This window comes from Eptesicus fuscus, chromosome 14, assembly GCF_027574615.1.
Source record: "Eptesicus fuscus isolate TK198812 chromosome 14, DD_ASM_mEF_20220401, whole genome shotgun sequence".
Taxonomy (NCBI): Eukaryota; Metazoa; Chordata; class Mammalia; order Chiroptera; family Vespertilionidae; genus Eptesicus; species Eptesicus fuscus.
In genome coordinates this window covers 69,631,846-69,655,475 of record NC_072486.1, presented here as the reverse complement: position 1 = coordinate 69,655,475, position 23,630 = coordinate 69,631,846, and the positions used below count along the sequence as shown (strand labels likewise).

The window sequence follows — 23,630 nt, the reverse complement described above, 5'->3', positions numbered from 1 at the left end:
GTAGTATGGTCCAAGGGGTGACTCCTAAGGCAAGGCTCCTATGGCAGCTGATGCTCACCATGCCAGGTGAGGAAGCCAGACCTGAAAGCCCAAGCCCCCGCGTACCCGAACTGCAGGGCGTCGTGGGCCAGGGCCTTGAGGAGGCCCCAGGACAAGCATCTTCCCAGAGGCTGTGCAGAAGGAGGGGAGGAACCTCTGGCTAGAGGCAGGGGTGAGGGATGCTGGCGTCTTTGCAGGCCAAGACAGGGTTGAGGGACCACACACACACACACACACACACACACACACACCTGTGCACGAATTTTGTGCACCGGGCCTCTAGTAATATTATAATAGTTATATTAGTTTCAAGTGTGCAATATAGTAATTTGACATTTTCATCACTTTGAGTTCCAAAACTCCCTATCCAGCTAGTCTTTGTGGCAAAGGACAGAGGTTGATGTGTAGTCAAATTTGTATGACATCTATCCTTGGTGGTGAGAACTTGTAAAATATCCAGTACTGATCTAAATGATACTTTAAATAACAGGAATGCAGATATCCAGAAGATAGAATATAGGAACCCCGACTCCCAGAGACATCAGAAGCATAAATTAAATGAGGTCTATCAGCTTTTGGATGTCATCCCCAGTGATTATATATGATGTTAGCACTACTTTCGTTTTTGCTTTCAAAATACTAACATACTCTAAACACTAGCTTCTATAGGGGAAAAATGCAATATGAATGAGTTCTTTAATTAATAAGCTGATTAATGTAGGCTTATGTTTTAAAAGGATATTCAAGCTTATTTCTAGGTCAGTAAGAATATGTATATCTGTGTTATTTTAGGGTTAATAAATTAATGAGTAGTCCATATAGTTTAATCAATGTTCTATCTATATATTTATTAGAAATAGAGAATCATTAACAATATAAAAATGTAATTGGGATTTGTTTTAAAAAGGGAAATAGAATAATTAATTTGTGAGCCATTTTTGTTGAATTGTGAGTGCAATAGATGGCTCTAATGAATTGTGACCAAGGCTGATCCTTCCCTTCATTTATTGAAAATAAGCCTTATCTGAACAGAGCACATGCCCTGTGTTATTAGCATGGGTTACATTTAAACTTCATTATGATTCTTGAATATTAACTATAATATGGTTAGGGGAATCTGACCTTAGAAAGAACATCACTTACATTTATCATAGCAGCTAAGGAAGTATAGTGCATTCCCAAACCCCTGTTGCATTTGATGGCACAGGACTTAATACTACAAAGATGTGCATATGTTTTTATTCCCTAGAACTTTTATACCATATATATAATATCACATATATGTTTGTGTATATGTAAATACACATATACATGTATGTATGTCTTTTACATTTTAGTTCTCTATATATACATATACATATAGATATAGTCCCTCCTTACAAGGGCATATTATGAATATAAAGTCCAGTGTTTTGGTGTGTGTGTGTGTGTTATGTGTGCTTGCTTTAGTTCACAACATAAAACTTTGAAAACTTGACCCAGTTGTACTTGAGATTAGAGTTACACTTGTTAGGTAATAATACTTTCTGGAAATTTTCTATTGCTGTGAAGCATTAAGCCCTTCCAAAGTACTAAATGTGGTGGGAAATATACACAGACAACATGACTAGGCAGTTACAGAGCTTACATAAACAGTGGTGTTTCCATATTTGTATATTTTCATCCTGTATATGTTATTCCATCTGGTAGCCTATCCTGAGGCTTATTTTATCACCCTACTTGTCCCATAAAGTATCTTGAGATTTCTTATTGAAAGAAACAATGAAAATGCTAATTAGTTATATTTTTCATCATAATCTTTTTTTGATATTAAAGGATCCCTCTCCTTTTCCTGTTCCTGTACTGCGCTCCACTTCCAACCAGTCTCATTGCCCCAAAGCTATCATTTTTAGACTTCTAATATTGTTTTCTGCTCACAGGGCTTAATAACTACTTTTTAATGGATTCTGTTTACTTTGGAGGCAGGCATTTTGGAGAATTCAGCTTATATTTGGTCAGGATTAAAAACTTCTATGTGGCTTTGGGGCCTTTTTTCTTAGAAAATTAAAATTGTTTAATCTTTTGACTGAAAGAGGAACTGAAATGATTCCTTTTTAAAATTAGACACTTGAAATTTGAAAGGGATCACAAAAGAAGACAATCTTGCATGTATTTAAATTTGTAGACAGAATATTTAATGTACATAATTATTTTAGTTATTTTTTTTTTACCTGCTTTAAGAAAACAGCTATCTAACCAAGCCCTATAGGTCAATGGGAGAAAAGGGGGAGATATGTAATGGTTTTAAAAATAAAGATTTAAAAAATAAATAAAGAAAAAAGAATAACCATGGAGTTCAAGTTGGACAAACCTTTTGAAAGCTTCTTTTTTAAACTTAAAATTATCTCCATTTCTCTCCTCGCTTTAGCCAAGAAAAGCCCATCTAAATAATGATTCAAACAATGCTAAATTCAATACCCTGAAAGGGATCTTATTTATTCACCAGGGACCCAGTGCACGAATTCATGCACCTTGAAAGGAACTGTGGGCCGTGAGGCTGTGGTGGGCACAGGGGCAGGTCTCTGCTCATCCTCAATGCCCCTCCTATCACTGCCCCCCATCCTCTTTCTGCCAGCAGCCCCACTCCCACCACCACCGCTCCCAAGCACTGATGGCACCGGCCCAATCGCTCTGTGCCATTCACGGGTGGAAGCGGGGCCGTTGCCAACAGCAGGTGCAAGAGATGGCTGCTGGCCCCGATTGCTCCTCAGGACCAGGGGGAGGTGGAAAATCCCTGAGCGATCAGGGCCAGTACCAGGCGCCAACAGCCGGTGCGAGCAGGGCTGGCACCGGCAGTGGGTGCGTGCGCCAGGTGGTACCATGGTTCACGGGAGGAAAGAATTTTCAGTAACCACCATAGGCTCACCCCAATGACAGCAACCGGTGCCCCACCTTGGTCTGGCACCCCACTCACCTGCTCCACCATCCCGCCAATGCCAATGCCCACAATATTCCGCACTCTGCTGCCTGCTGCCGACACCTGCCGTGTTCCATGCACACCCCCTGGTGGTCAGCGCGTGTCATAGCGACCGGTTGTTCAATTGTTCTAGGCCATTTGGTCTATTTACATATTAGGGTTTTATAGAGAGAGTTGCTCACTTAAACATGTGTTGCTCTTATGCCTCTAGTACATATGTAGATTGACCTGGTCACACAGAGTCATCCTATATAATAAAAGCCTAATATGCTAAGTGTCCAGTCATCTGGTGACTTGTCCACTGTTCAACCAATCAAAGCATAATATGCTAATATGCTAAGGCAGCTCAACTGCTTGCAATGGCATGCATTGACAACTAGGGGGCAGACAGTCAACCAGTCAACAAGTCGCTATGACATACACTGACCACCAGGGGGCAGACGCTCTGACTGGTAGGTTAGCTTGCTGCTGGGGTCTGGCTGATCTGGACTGAGCTAGATGGGCCAGACATGCCCTGGAGCCCTCCTATGGTCCCTCCCTAATCCAATCATGAACTGGTGGCGTCCCTTGGCCTGACCTGCACCCTCTTGCAATCTGGCACCCCTCGGGGGATGTCAGAGAGCCGATTTCAGCCAAATCCCGCAGGCCACTCCCCTTGGGAGGGCGCCAGATGCAGGGCTCACAGCTGGTGAGCACTACTGCAGTGGCGAAAGCCCACATCAGGCGCAGTGGGGCTGGAATGAGCAGGAGTGGCAGGTAGGAGCTGCGAGGTTTCAGCCCAATCCCTGCAGGCCAACCCGAGGGACCCCACCCATGCATGAATTCGTGCACTGGGCCTCTAGTTTCCTCATAATGAGGATACTGGTAGATCAAGATAGAGGAAGACGTCTGAGATGTTTTAAATTTAGCTAAATATAGATAGAGATTTTTAAAAGAAAGATGCATTTCATTTTAGATATGATTCATTTACATGTGAATGAATATTTATCTCCTACAGAAGAATTTAAAGGATAGCAGTCACTAAATGAGAAACAATATTCAGAGAACAACAGTCATCATCTACAACAAACTTCCATAGTCCAAAAAAGAGGCAAACAGGAAAAGCACTGTGCCAGGAGGTTGAGATACAAAGAAGAAAAATCTATCATCACCACCTTTTTACTGCATATGTGACCGGCAAGACAAGATTAATACAAACGAGCATTCTCTTCATTTTCTTTCCATCTTCTGAATTCCCTTGCACTTTATCAATATAGCTTTTCTACATTTACTGCCACCTGCCTTGTTTTAGTTATTGCTACATACTCATATATCTTAAGCCCATGAAAGTAACAACTTGAGTCTGTTTCATTCAGGTATAATACCAGACAGCATGCCCCACAGCAGAGGGCCATAACAAGTACTTAATGAATGAATAAAACAAGTTACAAGGTAAAATAACACGTTGCCACACACATGGGATCATTGATCAACTGTCAGATTATAGAGGCTTCTCTGGCCAACCAGGCCATTTTGTCTTCCAGCCCACCGCCTCTCTAACCACTTGTTTTGTTTCATTTGCAAAGCCTTTATTGCTGCATTTTATTATATTAAATAGGAATTTTGTAAGCTCTTTGGGAGAAAGGAATTTGTCTGTTTTATTCACTGCTGTGACAATCCCTTTATTTTAGAGCACTACCTTAAACAGAGAAGTAGTTAAATATCCTATATAATAAAAGGCTAATATGCAAATAGACCAAATGGTGGAATAACTGCTATGACATGCGCTGACCACCAGGGGGCAAGCACAAAGCATGTCGGGCATTGGCCACAGCAGGATGATGGGGCAGGTGATCGGGGGCACCAGACCAAGGCGGGGCACTGGTCATTGTCATCAGGGCGAGCCTCTAGTGGTTACTGAAAATTCTTTGCTCCCACGCGCCAAGGTTCCACCCGTGGCTCGCACCTGCTGCTGGTGCCGGCTCTGCTCTCACCTGCTGCTGGCGCCTGGCATGGCCCCGATTGCTCGACGCTGTCAGCGGGTACAAGCTGCAGCTTCCAGCCCCAATCACCCCTCAGGGCTTCTCTACCTCCCCCTGCTCCTGAAGGGCAATCAGGGCCAGCAACCACCTCTCGCACCCACTGCCAGTGACAGCCCCGCTCACACCCACTGCCAGTGCCAGAGCCACCACTTGCACCCGCTGCCAGTGCCTGGCACCAGTCCCGATCACTCAGCACCATCAGCAGGTGCAAGAAGTGGCTGCCAGCCCTGATCACCCCTGAGGGCTTCTCCATCTCCCCCTGCTCCTAAGGGGCGATCGGAGCAGCAGCTGCCACTTGTACCCGTTGACTGCTCCAGCCCCACCTGCACCTGCTGCTGGCACTGGCCCCAATAGCTCCATGCCTTCATTGGGTGCGAGCGAGGCTGGTGCCTTCAGCATGTGGGAGCAGCAGTGGCGGGAGCAGGGCTACAGGCAGATGGGAGGGGGGTAGGAGGGGGCTGGGCAGGGGCGTGGAGGATGGGCCGAGACCCACCTCCATGCCCACCGCAGCCTCGAAGCCCACAGTTCCTTTCAAGGTGCACAAATTAGTGCACTGGGCCCCTAGTTTGTTGAATAAAGAAAGAAGGTTGAAGGGAACAGTGATGGCTTTAATTTGAGATAAAAATGGATTCATGGCAAGTCATTCAGATTAAGATACCCAAACACTAGGTCACAAAAGGCAGGCCCCCTCCGGTCTTGAGGCCCCTGATGGATATGTTCACATGGTAGTACCAGTTGGTGTATCTGTTGGACTATCAATAATTCCATGCTGGTTAGTGTCTTAAGATAAAATCCCATAGTTCACATCCAAAGACTGAAATTAACCTCGCGTTTTGAACAACCTATTTATAAGCAGTTTTCCAAAGGAGACATATCAAAGCAGCATTTAGGTGGGATGCGTGACCCTTAAGAGTTGAGATTCTCTAAGACTATGCATTTCTGAGTCCTGAACTGAAATTAAGAGTCCCAAGTCCTCTACAGCTGCTGAATCATTGAGGATGCTAGGGTTTCTGTGTCTCAGTTCCTTCTCCCTGGATGGAGGTGTAAGGGGTGTAGAAGAGGCAGACTTGGATTATAAAATCCCGACCAGCTGTAATGCTTCCAGATTCTACTATGGTCAGTGAAAAAGGATTTGACTCAGAGGAGAAGAGGGGAGGGAGCAAGATCATGATGCTCTAACTACACATTCCCTCTGTACACACAACTATTCACCTGCACCGACATCTGTTGACATTCCTGTTAGAAATGTTCACAGTGCATCAGTAACAAGCAATTCCTAAACCCACCTCTATAAAATGAAGAAGTAAGCTTTTTGACTTTAGTATAAAGTTACTAACTATCTTTATACTCAATTTTTATCAAACTGTCATATGTACATAACTGTGATTTGGGCTTCATACTTTCTAGCCTTTGGTCATAACTATTCACATTTTCATTATTGAGTATCAATAAGCCTGTTTGTCAGCAACATTTCTAAGAAAAAAAATACAGGTAAAGTATATGAATGCCAGTTTTAAATCAGATATTAAGGATTGTATTTAATACCCTACATGGAAATATCCCTTGCTGAATGTCCATATGAAAGGTTTTATTTATCTCATAATAACATAATTAGGCTAACTAAGGAACTAATACTATCTTGGAGATAATTTAATGGAATTCCAAAAAGGCATAGTTAAATTTTAAGTAGATAATAATGCAATAGAAATTATACTATTTAAAAGAAAATGATAAAATCCTATATGATGTATTAAATATAAATTAACTTTAATTAGAGTTTATTGTCTCATTTTCACAAATATAATCTCTAACTCTGCTAGAACATGTTATAACTAAGTAATTAATTTCCTGATGCAATAGTAACCTTCCTTCATTCTTCTTCTTTAAAGTCAAGAAACACAAACATAATTTCACAAGTTTCTGTATGTTTTCTCTAAGTGAAGTTTGTTTTCAATATGTCAATTATTCCCCTCAAAGGTATGTGGAGTAATAAATGAAAATATAAAAAAATATAATAGTGATAATACATCTGTTGCAGCACACACTAAATTATATTATGAGGACATTCAAAAATTAAAAATTAGCAATCTTGTGCTAGCTTCAGCAGTACATATACTAAAATTAGACCAATAAAGAGGAGATTAGTTTGTCCCCTGAACGAGGATGACATGCAAATTTGTGAAGTGTTCCATATTTTTAAAGAACAATTAAATGAAATGGATGAAATAGAAGCAACCAAAATACCAGATGCAAATTTTAAAATAATGGTTATAAGGATGCTCAGGGACCTTAAAGGAAGAATGGATGACCTCATTCAGAACTTAAACAAAGAGATAGCAAGCACTAAAAATAACATGAAAACCATAGGAAAAAATCAGTCAAGCAGGGCTGGTGTGTCTCAGCAGTTGAGCATCAAACTTTGACCCATGCACCAAGAGGTTACTGGTTGGATTCCCAGTCAAGCCACATGCCTAGGTTTCAAACTCAGTCCCCAAGAGTGCGTGTGCAGGAGGCAGCCAATCAATGTGTCTCATCGATATTTCTATCTCTTCCTCTCCCTTCCTCTCTTTCTCTCTCAAAAAAAAAAATCCATAAACATATTTTTAAAAAAAGAATGAATCAAAAATCCTATATAATAAAAGCCTAATATGCTAAGTGTCTAGTCAACCAGTCAGCCATTCAACCAATCAAAGCATAATATGCTAATGATATGTTAAGGCTGCTCAACCATTTGCTATGACATGCACTGACCACCAGGGGGTAGATGTTTCAACCAGTAGGTTAGCTTTTTGCTAGGGTCTGCCCTATCAGAACTGAGTGAGATGGGCTGGGCACGCCCTGGAGCCCTCCCACAGTCCCTCCATAGCTGACCAACCTCCCACGTCTCTCCCCGGCCCCGATCATGCACCAGTGGGTCCCTCAGCCTGGCTTGCACCCTCTTGCAATCCTATCCCTTGGGGGATGTTGGAGAGCCGGTTTCGGCCCAATCCTACAAGCCAGGCCAAGGGTGCACAAATTTGTGCACTGGGCCCCTAGTAAAAAATATAATATCTGAAATGAAGAGTACACTAGAAGGAATCAACAGCAGGTTAGATGAAGCAGAGGATCAAAGCAGCAAATTAGAGTACCACATAACAGTAAACACCCAAGCAGAGCATCAAAAAGAGAGAGAGAGAGAGAGAGAGAGAGAGAGAGAGAGAGAGAGAGAGAATTAACAGAAATGAGGAAGCCCTGGCTGGGGGGCTCATATGGCTGGAGCATGTTCCATGCACCGAAAGGTTTCAGGTTCAATTCTCAGTCAGGGCACATACCTTGGTTGCAGGTTTGATTCCAAGTCAGGGTGCATCTGGGAGGAAACCATATACTTGGGTGAGAATTTAAAAAATTAAAAATAAGAAAAAGAGGAAAGTCTAAGAAACCTCTGGGGCTATCAATGGATTTCTCAACAGAAACACTTTAGGCCAGAAGGGATTGGCATGAAGAAATTAAATGCCAAGACTGCAACCAAGACTACTCTACCCAGCAAGGATATTTAAAATTAAAAGCAAAATAAAGAGCTTCCCAGATAAAAAAAAAAAAAAATTAAAGGCTAAAAAAGTTCATTACCACCAAACCACTATTGCAAGAGATCACATTGCGGACCAGTAGTTTTATTGCTACCTTTACCCAGTGGCCAGATAAGTTTCTATTGAACAAATAAAAAAAAAAAAACATTTTACATAAATGTTAAAGGCACACTTTAAAATTAAATACTCATTGCATTTTGAAGTTATTTATTACATGTTCTTACAAGCTACTACCTTTTTAAAGTATGATACTTTGTAAAACACTGTGTTATATGAAGCTAGAATTCTCGTGATCCATCTGCAATGTGTTAAAATGACTGCTTTAAGAAGAAGAAATAGAGGGAGGGGGGACATAAGTATAAAGAAAAAATGGCAATAAATAAGTACTTATCAATAATGCCCTTAAATGTAAATAGCTTAAATGCTCTAATAAAAGACATAGGGTAGCTGAAAGGATAAGAAAACAAGACCCATATATATGTTGTCTACAAGATATCTACCTCAGAACAAAAGATTCACACAGGCTGAATATGAAGGATGGGAAAAATTTTCCATGCAAATGGAAACAAACAAAAAAAAAAAGCTGGGGTAGCAATGCTCATATCTGACAAAACAGACTTCAAAACAAAGGCCATAAAAGAGACAAACAAGGTCACTACATAATGTTAAAGGAATTGTTCCAACAAGAGGATATAAACCTGGTAAACTTTTGGATCCAATATAGGAGCAACTAAACATGGAAAGAAAATCTTGATGGACTTTAAAGGAGAGATGGACCAGAATACAGTCATAGAAAAGGATTTTAACACCCCACTGTCATCAATGAATATATCTTCCAGACACAAATAAAAATCAATAAGGAAACAGCAACCTTATATGAAAAACTAGATTGGAAGTGTTTAATTGCTATTTAGAGAATATTTCATCCCAAAGCAGCAAAATATACCTTCTTCTCAAGTGCACATGGAACATTCTCAAAGATAGACTGTATGTTAGGACACAAAATAAGTGTTAACAAATTTAAGAAGATTGAAATCATACAAGCATCTTCTCTGATAACAATGTGATGATACTAGAATTCAACTAAACTAAAAACACTCATCAACATTTAAACACATAGAGGCTAAATCATGCTATTAAACAATGAATGGGTTACCAATGAGTTCAAAAAAGAAATAAAAATTTACATGGAAACAAATGAAAATGAACACACAGCAACCCAAAATATATGAAACACAATGAAAGCAGTCCTGAGAGGGAAGTTCATAATATTACATGTTTACGTCAAGAAGCAATAAAAATCTCAAATAAACAATCTAATGCTATACATAAAAGAACTAGAAAAAGAACAACCAAAGAGCTCAGAGTAAGTAGAAGGGAGGAAATAATAAAGATCAGAACAGAAATAAGTAACATAGAGATTAAAAAACAATACAAAAGATCAATGAAAACAAGAGCTGGTTCTTTGAAAAGATAAACAAGATTGACAAACCTTTAACCAGACACATCAGGAAAAAAAGAGAGAGGGCACAAATAAATAAAATCAGAAGTGAATGAGGAGAAGTAAAAACTGACATCACAGAAATACAAAGGATTGTAAGAAAAATACTATGAACAACTATTTGCCAACAAATTGGACAACCATGGAAAACAGTTAAATTCCTAGAAACATACAATCTACCAAAACTGAATCAAGAAGAATAAAAAAACGTGAATAGACCAATTACAAGGAATGAAATTGGAGCAGTAAAAAACAAAAAACAAACAAACAAAAACTCCCAGCAAAAAAAAATGTCCTGGACCAGATGGATTCACAGGCAAGTTTTACCAAATATTCAAAGAAGAACTAACACCTATTCTCTTCAAACTATTCCAAAAAATTAAAAGAATGAAGACATCTAAGCTCTTTTTTACAAGGCCAGCATTATCCTAACTCCAAAACCTGAGAAGGACACTACAAAGAAAGAAATTATAAGCCAATATCTCTGATAAACATAGATGCTAAAATAAATATCAACAAAATGTTAGCAAACTGGATCCAGCAATACATTAAAAATATTATACACCATGATTAAGTGAGATTTATTCCAGGGATGCAAGATTGGTACAATATTCACAAATCAATAAGTGTGATACATCACATAAACAAAATGAAAGATAAAAAATCACATGATCAGATCAATAGGTTCATAAAAGCATTCGATAAAATCCAGCACAAATTTATATTAAAACTCTCAGCAAAGTGAGAATAGAGGGATCATACTTCGACATAATAAAGGCCATTTATATATTACATGTTCTTACAAGCTACTACCTTTTTAAAGCCAACATCATACACAATGGGCAAAAATTGAAAGTATTTCCCTTAAGATCAGGAACAAGACAGGGATGTCCACTTTCACTACTCTTATTCAACACAATATTGGAAGTCTGAGCCGTAGCGATCAGAGAAGAAGAAAAAAATCAAAGGCATCCAAATTGTAAGGAAGGAAATAAAAGTGTCATTATTTGCAGACGACATGATATTATACATAGAAAATACTAAAAATTCCACCAAAAAACTACTAGATTTAACAAATGAATATAGCAAAGTAGCAGGATACAAAATTACATATTCAGAAATTGGTGGCACTTTTAAACACAAATAATGAACTATCAGAAAGAGACACTATGAAAACAAACCTATTTACCATTGCGACAACAAATAATGTACCTAGGAGTAAAATTAACCATGGAGGTAAAAGACATGTACTCAAAAACTATAGGGCCAGCCAGTGTGCCTCAGCATCAACCTGTGAACCAGGAGGTTTGATTCCCAGTCAGGGCACATGTCCCGGTTGCAGGCTCCATTCCCAGTGTGGGGCATGCAGGAGGCAGCTGATTAACGATTCTCTCTCATCATTGATGTCTCTCTCTCTCTCTCCCTCTCCCTTCCTCTCTGAAATCAATAAAAATATATTTTATAAAACTATAGGACACATAGCCCATGGACACAGACAATAAGGTAGTGAAGACCTGAGGAGTGTAGATGCTGGGAGGAGGCGAGTAAAGGGGGGAGGGGGGAGAATAGGAGATATCTGTAATACCATCAACATAAAATACATATTTAAAAAGTAAAGAAAAAGCACCATCAGAGGTAGAGAAGACACATCCTATTGTTTCTGAACAATGTAGGCTTTCTTTACATCTCCCTTTCACACGTCTCTTTATACCAGTTGATAGGTAAAAGTTGCACTTGCACTCATTTCCTTCAATTATACAAAATCTTATACTTGAATTTAAGAGCTTTTCTGTTGGCTGAAATAGAGGACTCTGCTTTAAAAATATATAACACTATAAAACATTGAAGAAAAAATTAAGGAAAATACAAATTAGAAGCATATAACATGTTCATGGATTAGAAGAATTAACATCATTAAATTGTCCATCCTACCCAAAGCAATCTATAGATTCAACACAATCCTTATTAAAACACAAATAGCATATTTCACAGATCTAGAAAACATATTCCAAAAATTTATATGGAACCACAAAAGACCCCGAATAGCCTCAGCAATTTTGATAAAGGAGAACAAAGTTGGAAGGATAACAATACCTGATTTCAAACTATACTAGAAGGCCACTGTAATCAAAACAGCCTGGCACTGGCATTATACTAGTAGATCAATGGAATAGAACAGAGAGCCCAGAAATCGACCCATGCTTTTAGGTCAATTAATACTTGATAAAGGAGGAAAGAGCATACAATGAGGAAAAGACAGTCTCTTCAATAAATGGCATTGGGAAAACTGGACAGGTACATGCCAAAAAATGAAACTAGACCACCAACTTACACCATACACAAGAATAAACTCAAAATGGATAAAAGATTTAAATGTAAGTCATTAAACCATAAAAATACTAAAAGAAAACATAGGCAATAAAATCTCAGACATCTCTCATAACAATACTTTTGCCACTTTTATCTCCTTGGGTAAGGGAATCTAAAGAAAAAATAAACAAATGGGACTATATCAAAATAAAAAGCTTCTGCACAACAGAAGAAACCATCAACAAAATGAAAAGGAAACCCACTGTATGGGAGAATATATTTGCCAATGAGACATCTGATAAGCAGTTAATTTTCAAAATATATAAAGAACTTACATAACTCAATACCAAGAAAACAAACAATCCAATAAAAAAATGGGCAAAGGAATTGAATAGATACTTCTCCAAAGCAGACATACAGATGGCCAAGAGACATATGAAGGAATGCTCAATGCCACTAATCATCAGAGAGATACAAATTAAAACAGCAATGACACTTGCCAGCTTGGCTCCCATCAACAAATCAGAAACAATAGGTACTAGCGAGAATGTGGAGGAAAGGGAACCCTAGCACCTTGTTGGTGGGAATTCAGCCTGGTGTAGCATAGTAGAAAACAGTACGGAATTACCTCAAAAAAATTAAAAATGGAACTGCCTTTTGACCCAGTGATCTCATTTCTGGGAATATATCCTAAGAATCCCAAAACACTCTTTGAAAGGATATATGCACCCCTATGTTCATAGCAGTACTATTCACAATAGCCAAGGTCTGGAAACAGCCCAAGTGCCCATCAATAGATGAGTAGATAAAAAAAAATCTGTGGTGCATTTGCACAATGGAATACTTCACAGCCATAAAAGAAGAAAATCTTGCCGTTTATGACAGCATGGATGGACCTGGAGAGTATCATGCCAAATGAAAGAAGCCAGTCAGAGAAAGACAAATACCATAAGATCTTATTTATATGTGGAATCTAATATGCAAAATAAACTGACAAACAAAATAGAAATAGAATCATGGATACATAGAAGAGACTGAAGTCTTTCAGAGGGGTGGAGGGGGTGGGGGACTGGATGAAAGAAGGTGAAGGGATTAGTGAAAGAACCCATAGACACAGACAGCAGTGTGGTGGTGGCCCGAGGGAAGGAAGGGTGAGGGCTGGGTGGAGATGGGCAAAAGGTGTGGGGGAATGGGGCCATCTGTAATAGTACCAACAATAAAAATAAAGTTTAAAAAATTAGCAATCTTTCAGATAAAGGTTTTTTAAAGTGTTTGACAGTACTAAAAATAAATTAAATCTAGGGCCGTGAGTTGAAATAGAATGTAAAATAGTTTAAGACCACTATGGTGCACTGTTCTTTCTATTAGACATCAATACATACAAAAAGCACAAAGACTTCATGGAACCAGTCAAAAACTTACCCCAGCTCTCCACTAATATCATAAAAACTGGTCATGCTGATTAGCCATTTAAATGAGTATTGAATGACACAGCAGTCTTTCAATGTTATACAGCTATAGCTAAAGAAAACTTCAGAGAAGCAAGGAATTAATTATTTCATTGGGAAATGTGGTTGTAACATGTATCATTTAAGATTTGTTAGCTATATGGAACACATGCCCAATTAAAAGTACTTGAAGAAATAGCCATTTATTGTCTCTCTCAATAAGAAGTCTGGCGTTTGGCATTCCCATGGTTGATTTAGTAGCTATGATGTTTGTTCCACTATTCTGCTCCACCATCATTTGGTATGTTGATGATAATGCTGCTTAAGGTTTCAAGATAACTAAAGCAGTTGTAAGGGTCATGTCTTCAGAGAGCAACTTTCAAATGAATAAAGAAGTCAGTCTTTTCATGTGTCAGAGACTTTCAGCAGACTCTCCAGCTCTCTTGTTGGCCAAAACGGCTTTAATATCCAATTCATAAATCACTTGTTGGCAAAGACAAATGGGGTTCCCATGACTGACTTAAAGAACAAAATGGTTTAGCCCAGCTGGCATGGCTCAGTTGGTTGAGCACCATCCCATGCACCAGGAGGTCGCCAGTTTGATTCCAGGTCAGGGCACATACCTGGGTTGCAGGTTCAGTTCCCAGTAGGGGGCGTGCAGGAGGCAGCTAATCAATGTTTCTCTCTCACCAATGTTTCTATCTTTCTCTCTCCCTCTCCCTTCCTCTGTCTGAAATCAATAAAAACATACTTTAAAAAGAATATAATTATCTCTTAAAACACTAGCTGGGTGGCCTTTATTTGGAGAACAATACTATCCCATGCCTGATAAAAAATTGGCCTTCTTCAGGAAAGAAGAAAGGGATATGACTATGGAAAAAGAAAACACCAATATCTGCCACAAAATTATACATGACAATTTTTCACCTGAAGAATCTGATAAAATTCTGACATTTAACCAATTCTGAAAGCAGAGAGGCTAACTGAGAAAATTACTCCCTCCTCCCAGCAATCTGAGGCAAGTTCATACCAAACACCAAGCATAGTGCCTGTCTCTCAGTGCCTGTGTGATGAATAAATGAAAAGGGCCTGCAATTGTTGTTTTGCTTTCTCTAATAATGTTACTGTAAGTGGAGATGACTCATTGGCATTTCTTAAGCAAGTCAGCATGGGGACACACTAGCAATGCTGAGTGTCCTAGAGACTTTGTAGGGTCCAGTGCTGAACGATGTCAGGGGAACTCAGAAGTCTTTTATTCTCTGTGAAAAGGAGTAACATCAAGATAAGTCATTGAAAAGATGCTAGTAGTATTTTTATAGTCAGTGCAAGAAGCAAACACTCAAAACAAATGTGTTATGTTTTATAGATACTTAGTAAAAGGGATAATTGTTTAAAGTATAAAAATTATATTACAACAGGCATATGTTACATGTACAATTTCAATGTGTATAACACAATTAGAACATTCTATGCTCAGAGAGAAAAAATGATTAAGGAGCATGAAAATTTTGAGGATAGCTCTGTAAATCAATGACCAGATCAGATATGCATACTTATTGACAAAAGCAAGTTCTGATACAGAAACTTAAATAAGGTAGAGGAGAACTCTGACTAATCAAAATATTATTCCCTTCTGGCATTTATTGAAGAAGAAAAATAAACTAGAAGTGGAAATAACATTTCAGAGATTCAACAGACTTGAGTTCTGGAAGATTAAATGTAGGTAAAGTAATGAATGGTAGGAGTAGTGGAGTAAATCTAGTTGATTCTATTGCAGCTTGTATAAAATAAACTGTTCTTTCTCTTTTTATTTCATTGCCTTTTTCTGGCTTCTTATTTGAGCCATTGGGATAACAGAGGCCATCTCCAAATCCAGCCTTTATTTAGTTAAAATAGAATAATAAGAAAATGGACTACTTCATCATCACCTAAAAGCAAGGGATTACTACTGATTTGCTAGAAAGCCTTTCTCAAGATAAGGCTGAATTCTGTACAAAGCATTGAACTCTGTGTGCATGCTAATATGGAGTAGCCTTACACCTAGGGCCCTCAAATAGAGCAAGTTCATCTTTGTTAAAAAAAATATTTTTTTTAATTTTTCGGGGGGGGGGGGGTCAAAGGGTCTTTATTCTTTTAGATCCAGAGAAAAATTCTAAAAGATGAAAAAGAAAGTATCACAAAACAAAGCATGATGTTAGTCAAAAATAATAAAATATATGGATAGGATTTTATGCTTTAAATTTTTGTAGTATATTTAGTTCACGATAGATAATAATTACACATCTTGCAATAGATGAAGATATCAGTAGAGGCATATGAAATTGTACTCTTGAGCTCCAAATGACTAAGTTGGAAGCATTCAAACTCCAAAAAGGGACGATTCAGAGGCTGTAACGGGCTTAGTGCTATTTAAAGTAATGAAGCACTTTCTCTACTTTCTGGATTCATTTCACCAAATGATTTCCTCAGCAGGTCAGATATAGATTTGCAGTAAGTGGAAAACATTTTCCAGGAATAAAACAACCGATTCCTAAGGAGCTGCTAACTTAGGTTTTCAAAATAATACATTTTTTTATTATTTTGGTCTGACATGCCTTGGTTTCTCAGAAGGCGGTCACTGATAGTCTCAAACTCTCCCTGACCTTGCCAGATCCTATACTTCATGTGTACTGAACACTCCCGAGAGGGCGTGACTGCTAGCTGTGTGACCCTAGGAAAGCTACTCAACTTCTTGTGCTTCGTTTCTTTGGCTCTAAAAGATTAATAATAGTACCTACCTCATGGAGCTGTGAATGAGGATTAAATCAGTGCTTTTGTTAAAATGCCTTGGCACAAAGGAAGTACTCAATAAACCTCAGCCTTTATTATCCCTGTTATATAACAAAGCTTTCCCCTGGTATCAATAATGATCATTTTGCTCAACTTTTTTTCTTACAAGCAAAGCCTCGGTTCAGAATGCCTAAGTCTCTTAGATCTGAAGAGGAAACAATTTTGTTTCTAATGCCTAACCCTTCTCAGTCTGGCCTCACAATGAGAAGAACTAACTGAAGCCATCTCATTCTATGCTTTCCAGAGCATTTTACATTCATTATCCTTTTGGATCTCTCAATAATACTATGCAGGACATACAATATCAATTCTTATTAGACCAATTTTTAAAAAGGGGGACAATAAAAAATAGAGTAATGCTTTGCTTAATGGTTGTGCTGCTACCCAATGGCAGAGGGCCCTAAATGCCAGAGTTTAGAACACCCAGTGTTCTTTCAACTATGCAAGTTAAGATAGTCTAAGATTCCACTGGAGCAAATGAAACCATTCTATTTATATTAACAAAAGTCCACACTTTATTCAGATTTCCCCAGTTTCCCCCAAATGTCCTTTTTTTGGTGTAAGATCCCATTCAGGATATGACATTACATTCAGTAGTTGTTTACTTACTTACTTTGAGTAAACCAATTTCTCAGATGTCCTTATCTTTTTTTTTTTTTAATATATTTTATTGATTTTTTACAGAGAGGAAGAGAGAGGGATAGAGAGTTAGAAACATCAATGAGAGAGAAACATGGATCAGCTGCCTCTTGCACACCCCCTACGGGGGATGTGCCCGCAACCAAGGTACATGCCCTTGACCGGAATTGAACCTGGGACCCTTGAGTCCGCAGGCCGACGCTCTATCCACTGAGCCAAACCGGTTTCGGCTGATGTCCTTATCTTTGATGACCTGACAGTTCTGAGAAGCACTGGTCAGGTATTTTGTAGAATGTCCCTGAACTGGGATTTGTTTGATGTTTTTCTAATGATGAGACTAGAGTTATGGTTTCTGGGGAGGATACTACAAAGGTAAAGTGCCATTCTCATCACATCATGCTATCACTTGGCCTATCACCAATGATGTTAACCTTGATCCGGGCTAGTGTTTGTCCCCTTTCAGTACTATACTCTGGAGGGAAGTCAACACACACACTCACACTTAAGGGGTGGGGAATATCTACATACATTATTTGAAAATCTTTTGCATGGGAGATTTGCCTATTGTAATGTATATATTTACTTATTCAATCATCTATGTCAGTATAGATTCATGAATATTTATTTTATAGTTTGGGTTATAATCCAATGCTACTTAATTTTTTACTCGAATTGTTCCAGCTTTGGTTACTGGGAGCTCCTTCAGTTGGCTCTTCTGTCCTTCTGACATCCCCAACCATTGTGATTTTTTTCTGAGCACTTTCTTTTTTGTGTGTGGCGCAAGATGCTGCAGGCTCATCTTGCGTATTTATAGCCCTAGTCCTAGAGTAAGTCATTTCTCCAAGGAGCCCTGCTTCCTTTTACTGGAACCAAGATCTGGGCACTAGGTTCTCCCATTCTAATTATTTTTTAGCCACACAGCACTAACAAAGATGCTTCATTCTGGCTGCACCAATGTGAACTGGGAACTTTGGCAAAAGAGCTCAGCTCCAGAGAACAGTAATCCCCCAAATTACTTCTGTTCTTTCAAAGAATAGGTAAGTCTAAGCAGACACAAATAAACAAATAATTTCCATTATAAACCTGGGCATCAGGTTTGCAGTATTGTAACCAACACAACCTAGTTACAACAGAACTGCAGAAGGATCCTTAGAATAACAGTCATTTGTGGGGGCGGTCATCAGGGAGAATACTGAGAGTATCTTCAGCTTTGCCACATAACAAACACAGCATGGTGTACTCCTGAATTTCATCCATGATACTGAATGTATGTTCATGCTGGCTGCTACGTGATGACAATTCTGACACAGATGATCATAGGTAATTATTTCTTCTCCATCTTCCTCTTTCAAAGATTTGTTTGTGATCAGTCTAATACAAACAAATGTTATACACACACTGCACAGCCAATAAAGTTCAGCAAGAAAGACCCATTCTCCAGGCAACTGTTACCCCAATTAGGATATTCCTTTTCCATACAGTCCCCACACATGGCGACGCCATTAACAGGGAAGCACTAAAATATATTTTTATTAAGTTCAAGATAGCACACTCATTTTAGTGTCCTGGGCCTCATGGCTTAAGCAACTGCATGTAAGTAGAAGTTATTTTCAAGGAGACAAAGAGTTGTTTTGTTTTGTTTTAATTACAAGAAGCTCTCCTGGAATAAGAGTATATGTGAATTTCCTTTTAGGTAATGAGAACTGCAGCAGATTGGTTAATATATTTCATCCTATTTTTACCAGCTTCCATTTTAAGAAGTCAGAGGTTTTGTAAGATAAACCAACTTTCAGCTACATAGGAAGTTACATATTCTGGGTAGATATCAAGTGCTTCTTGGTAGTTAGCATGGGTAGACACTGGTAAACCTTAAAGCTCAGAGCAGTTTGCAGCAAGGCCCAGACACAGCACAGATGAGTGCTGATAAAGGTAGTCTCTAGATATGTCTAAAACAAGACTAAGAGAAACATGAACTCCCTCCCTCCTCTATAGGAAAGATCACCCTTACAGATTTGGTTGTTAAAAATTGGGCAGTTACCCACCTAAAGAAACACATGATCATGTAAGCTCTTCTTCAACATCATTAGAACTGTCATGGTCCAACATATATATATATAAGCATTCGGGGTGGGGTGGGGTCCCTCAGCCCAGCCTGCGCCCTCTTGAAGTCCAGGACCCTGTGGGGTATGTCTGACTGATAGCTTAAGCCATCAGTCGGACATCCTTAGCACTGCTGCAGAGGCGGGAGAGGCTCCCGCCACCACTGCTCACTGACCAGCCATGAGCCCAGCTTCTGGCTGAGCAGTGCTCCCCCTGTGTTGAGCATCTGACCCCTGGTAGTCAGTGTGCATCATAGCAACCAGTCATTCTGTCTTTCAGCTGATTTGCATGTTAGCCTTTTATTTTATAGGACTAGAGGCCCGGTGCATGAAATTTGTGCACAGTGAGAGGAGTGCGACCCTCAGCCCAGCCTGCATCCTCTCCAATCTGGGACCCCTCAAGGGATGTCTGACTGCTCATTTAGGCCCAATCCTGGTGAGATTGGGCCTAAATGGGCAGTCGAACACCCCTCTCACAATCCAGGACTGCTTCTCCCAACCACTCGCCTGCTTGCCTGCCTGATTGCTCCTAACCACTGCTGCATGCCAGCCTGATCACCCCCTAACCACTCCCCTGCCAGCCTGACCGATGCCTAACTGCTCCCCTGTCAGCCTGATTGCCCCAAACTGCCCTCCCCTGCCAGCATGGTCACCCCTAACTGCCCTCCCTTGCCAGCCTGGTTGCCCCTAAGTGCCCTCTCCTGCTGGCCTGGTTGCCCCCAACTGCCCTCCTCTGCAGGCCTGGTTGCCCCCCCACAACTGCCCTCCCCTGCAGGCCTGATCACCCACAACTGCCCTCCCCTGCCGGTCATCTTGTAGCAGCCATCTTGTGTCCACATGGGGGTAGCCATCTTGTGTGTTGGAGTGACAGTCAATTTGCATAATACTCTTTTATTAGATAGGATATACTGTATACAGTACATTCATGCAGGAGTCTGTCCAGGTTCTCTCAAATACTTCTTTTCAGATTGTATTTGACAATATGTGCATAATACTTGGAAGGTGATGTGATGATATCAGATGCCAGAATTTGGAAGTCTAAGATAAATGCATGACCACAAAGATGAAGACAGAAATATCCAAATTCAAGTGTAGCCAACTCCTGCTCTATGAGTATTTGACACTGCAAATTCTGGTTTCATTTAGCACTACAGTGTCAACTCCATATCTGCTGTTATGAAAGCAGTTTCATTTCTACTCCACAGCTTTATTTGAGTCCTGATAAAATGTGTTTTGTTCTACATATGGGAATAAGTTTTTTGAAAAAGAAATTTCTAAAAAATATTCTGACCAAACAATTTTTCTTTAATTGAATTTATTGGAATGAAATTGGTTAATGAGATTATATATGTTTCAGGTATACACTTCTATAATACATTATCTGTATATTTTATTGTGTGTTACCACTCCAAGTCGAATCTCCTTCCATCACCATTTATCCCTCCTTTGCTCTCTTTCATCTCCCCTAGCCCCTTGCTTCTGTCAATCACCATACGGATGTCTGTCCATGAGTCTTTCTTTTTTTCTTTGCTTAGAACTCTCCCCTACTATGAAAAAGTGAAAAGCGATACCATTGCAATGGGAAGGGAACCTCTTTCTTCCCCTCTTCCTTCTTAATCAAGAGTTGTCCTATCAGAATCTCTTTCTGCCTTTCCTCTGAGTCCCTTATAAGGAAAAGAAGCAAGAATTCCTAGACCCTAAAGAGCATATTCAAGAGACTGAAAAGATTAACCATTCCCCTCCTCCCGCAGTCACTCCTGCACAGTAAGCAAAAAGTAGTTAGAAATCTTCCTCTCAAACAAAGGTCAAGAGATTAGTGCCTGAGGAGACAGATGGAGGATCTTTACCTCAAACCTGTTTGCAGTTCTGGAGCTCTGCATAAGAATATCTGGATTCCAAATGAAGATGGAGTTATAAATCATAATAAGCAATACACTAATCATGGTGTTTTCATAAGATTAAGGGCACAGCCCTGGCCAGTGTGGCTCAGTTGGTTGGGCAACATCCTTTGCACTTAAAGATTGCTGATTGGATTCCCAGTCAAGGCTTATGCCATACATGGGTTGTAGGCTTGATCCCTGGTAGAGGTTGTATAGGAGGCAACTGATTAATGCTTCAATCTCACATCAATATTTCTCTTTCTCTCTCCCTTCCTCTCGCTCTAAAAATCAATTTAAAAAAACCACCATATCCTCAGGTGAGGATTACAAAAAAGACTAAGGCCTGGCCCATGTGGCTAAGTGGTTGAATGTCAACCTATGAACCAGGAGGTCACGGGTTTGAATCCTGATCAGGGCACATGCCCAGGCTGTTGGCTCAATCTCCAGTGTGGGGCATGCAGGAGGCAGCTGATCAATTATTCTCTGTCATCATTGATGTTTCTGTTTCTCTCTCCCTCTCCCTTCCTCTCTGGAATCAATAAAAACATATTTAAAAAAAGATTATGGGCACATAAATACATAATCTTTACAATTGGTGAGATTGGGATTGAAGTTTAACTTTTAAAACACTTCACCTTTTTCAAACTTTATTTCTTTCAAAAGTATCTCTTTTGTTATTGAAGTTCAGCTCTTTAATCATACTATTGGTTACTATACTTATTATTTTTTAATATTTCAAGAAAAACTATTTTAAATATAATAATGTTACATGCAATAAACATTAATATTTCAAGGAAAAAACATTTTAAATATATTATCAAAACTGTACTAATATAGTATAATATCACAAAAGTTGTAGGAAATATTAAAAATCTGCAAATAACAGGATTACTTCTATTATATTCTAAAATATTTTTTCTCTGACTTTTTTAAAATATATTTTATTGATTTTTTACAGAGTGGAAGGGAGAGGGATAGAGAGTTAGAAACATCGATGAGAGAGAAACATCGATCAGCTGCCTCCTTCACACTCCCCACTGGGTATGTGCCCACAACCAACGTACATGCCCTTGACCAGAATTGAACCTGGGACCCTTGAGCCCGCAGGCCAACACTCTATCCACTGAGCCAAACTGATCAGGGCTGACTATTTTTGTTCATCAGTTTATGTTGATTATTATATTCCACAAATGAGTGAGATCATGTGATATTTATCTTCCTCCAACTGGCTTATTTCTCTTAGCATAATGTTCTCCAGGGCCATCCATGCTCTTGCAAATTTTAAGAGTTCCTTCTTTTTTACAGCAGTGTAGTATTCCATTGTGTAGATGTACCACCGTTTTTTAATCCACTCATCTGCTGATGGGCACTTAGGTTGTTTCCAAATCTTAGCTATTGTAAATTGTGCAGCTATGAACATAGGGGTGCATATATCCTCTCTGATTGGTGCTTCTGGTTATTATGAATTATAATATTAAGTATGTCTTTGATAGTAAAATAAGAATAGACAAATCACTGTTCCAAAATGGAAGTATGGGAAGCATTATGTCTTGACCTTGAGGCAGAATCCTTACTGGAACCCACGAATGCGCTCCTGATTCTCAGGTACAAGGATGAAGTGGCTTTCCTAACAGTGAGGACTGCAAAAACTAGAGCTATGCTGAGTAACAGACATGTTTATCCCTGAGCTAATAACTAATGTAAAAAATTGCAAGTGAATTACCAGTCAATTTTAGCGAAAGGTGATGTAAATTATATCAGGAGTCCACAAACACTTTTCTATAAAGCACCAGATAGTGAATACTTTCAGCTTTGCAGGCCATAAGATTTCTCCCGAAACTACTCAGCTCTGCTGTTGAAGCATGAAAGCAATAATAGAAAATAGATAAATAAACAAGTGGAATTCCAATAAAACTTGATAGGCACTGCTATTTGGATTTCACACCATTTTCAGTTGTGAGGAATTATTCTTCTTTTGAATTTTTTCAGCCATTTGACAATTTAAGAACCATCCTTAGCTTGCAGGCTGTACCAGAATGTTGGGATGACCAAATTTACACATGGAACCTTGCTCTATTTAATAGAATCTATTAGGAGGTCTTTGCAGGCCCTGGAGATCTTGTACATAGCAACGAGTAATTCATTGTCTTCATCTCTGTGCTTCTGAAATCATGTCTGGCATCCTCATTGTTTAAAGACTCCAGCTTGATTCCACAACATAACCCTCAAAGAAAAAAAGTTTCAAGAGTAAGACTCAAGCCTGTTTATGATTTAAAAAATCTGTGATACTCTGCAAATACTTTTGTCTATATTTCCTATTGTTAATATTCTCAAAAAAAGAG

The 23,630-nt window shown here is 39.2% G+C and overlaps 1 protein-coding gene, 1 non-coding gene and 1 pseudogene across 3 annotated transcripts in view; 2 read left to right on the top strand and 1 right to left on the bottom strand.

The window, feature by feature from the left end:
- The window catches only part of KCND2 (potassium voltage-gated channel subfamily D member 2), a 525,626-nt gene that overhangs the window by 433,789 nt on the left and 68,207 nt on the right, over positions 1-23,630 (top strand). The window lies entirely within an intron of this gene.
- On the top strand, positions 7,108-7,214 carry LOC114228377 (U6 spliceosomal RNA). The gene has a single exon (XR_003614523.2). It is a non-coding gene; the product is annotated as a U6 spliceosomal RNA (small nuclear RNA).
- Positions 18,490-18,801, bottom strand: LOC129151465 (protein Churchill-like; annotated as a pseudogene).